Source organism: Cornus florida, unplaced genomic scaffold, assembly GCF_030987335.1.
Source record: "Cornus florida cultivar Cherokee Brave unplaced genomic scaffold, ASM3098733v1 CherokeeBrave_3.0.0_Hap2_Chr10, whole genome shotgun sequence".
Lineage (NCBI taxonomy): Eukaryota > Viridiplantae > Streptophyta > Magnoliopsida > Cornales > Cornaceae > Cornus > Cornus florida.
In genome coordinates, this window is record NW_026775580.1 from 47,518,209 (window position 1) to 47,520,432 (window position 2,224).

A 2,224-nucleotide genomic window follows, 5' to 3' on the forward strand; every position below is an offset into this window, starting at 1 on the left:
ATCAGCATTCATCAAAAATAGGAGATTGCATGACAATTTCTTGTTAGTTTCTGATTTTGTTAAAGAGTTTGGCAGAAAAAATGGAAATTCTTCCATGGCTCTCAAAATTGATCTCAAGAAAGCTTATGATTCTGTGGAGTGGGAGTTCATTCAAAAAATATTACATAGTCATGCGTTCAGCGAGAAATGGATTAGCTGGGTTATGAGATGTGTGACTACAATAAATTTCTCGGTCTTATGTAATGGTGTCCCAGCAGGTTTTTTCTCAGCTTTTAAAGGTCTTAGACAATGCTGTCCATTGTCTCCTCTCTTGTTCTCTTTTGTTACAGAATATTTCTCAAATCTTATTGATAAAGCTATTGAAGATGGAAGAATCAAGAAATCTAAAAGGGTGATTAAATAAGGTCTGAATATTTCACATTCATTTTATACTGATGATCTAGTTATGGTTGTTAAAGCTGATATGTCTTCTATTCAAGCTATAGAAAATATTATGGGATTATTTAAGGCGACTTTTGGGTTACAGGTTAATAAGGAGAAAAGTTCCATTTTTTTTTCTAAGGCTGTGAGAGGTAGAAGAAGACTTTCTAGAATTCTACATTTTCCTATTGAGAATTTTCCTTTCATATATTTGGGCTTACCTTTATCAAATAATGTTATAAGAACTGGAGCCTATAAGCCTTTAATTGATAAAGTGGATGAAAGACTTGGTCACTGGAACACAATTAATTTATCTTTAGCTGGAAGGCTGGAGTTGATTAAATCTGTGTTGTTCTCTTAGTTGTATCACTAGATTTTTGGGTTTAAGGTTCTTGGGAAGTTAAAAATGCATTAGAAAGAAGGTGTAAACACTTTCTATGGAGTGGCAAGCAAAATCTTAAGAAAATGGCTCAAATAAAGTGGAGTCAAGTAACTTTACCTACAATAGAAGGTGGTTTTAACATGAGAAAGATAAGGGATATTGATATTGCAGCAAAGATTACTATGTGTTGGGATTTTATTCAGCAGAAGAATAAGTTGTGGATAAAATGGTTGACAGCTGTGTACTTACACAAGATAAATTTTTGGATGGTGGTTCCAAAGATGAAAGATTCTTTTGTTCGGAAGCATGTTTTGGGGGATGGAGAACTGATTCTTAAGAATGTGAATTTTCAGGTTGGGGATGGTAGACAGTTTAAATTTTCGACAGAGCCTTGGTGCCAAACAAAGTCTTTAATTCAAATGTTTGGAGCTTCTAGATTCTGAGACATTGATAGGCAAACAAATTTAGTTGCTATTTTACATAATGGGGATTGGAATATACCTGCTGTATTTTCTGATAACATGAAGATTATCATTCAGCAAGTGACTATACATGCTGGATAGGATCAGATTAAATGGAAGCACGGGAATTTTTCTTTAAAAGCAGCATGGAATAGTTATAAAGTTACTGGACACAAGATGAAATGACCTAGACTATGTTGGAAAAATTGCAGGCCTCTGGTCAGTATTTGTGTAGTTATCATACTTCATAATAAAATTTGAGCTTTGTGAATTTACAGAAAAGAGGAATGCCTCTTACATCAATTTTTCATAATTGTTTTGAGGGAGACGACTCCAATGATCATTTATTTTGTAACTTTTGATTTGTTGAAGCGGTCTAGGGAGGGATTTTTAAGATTTTGTAGATACAGGTTCCAAGGTTTAATGGAGTTAATCACATTGTGGATTGGTTTTGTCAATCAGAAACACTAATTTACATTATGGAATTCAAGAACAAAGCTCACATGCATTAGCAAGTCTTTTGATTGTTTTTGATCTTTATTGTTTTATGTTTTGAATTAGATGCCCTTTGGAAGTGAAGATGTCCATTCCTTGATATGTAATGGAGATTTACCTCCATTTGTAATTGTACTATTTTGATTTTATCTTAAAAAATAAATAAATAAAAAAAAAAGAATCCCCCATTCAAGAAAAAAAAAAGATTATATCCCAGTTGAGCTAGTAGTGCATTGAAAGCTTTCATTCTTGATAAAGGTGGATAACAAACCCTTTTCACTAAGTAGCCGGGATTCTAGCCTCATCAAGCATTGAATTTCTCATGCCGAAAGGTGGAGGGCCCAAACATTAGGTTAATAACTTGAAAAAAAAAAAAAAAAAAAAAAAAAAAAAAAAAAAAAAAAAAAAAAAAAGAAAGAAGTTGCAAAAGCAAATAAAAAAGTGAGGACTTCTCCCAAAAGGTGAA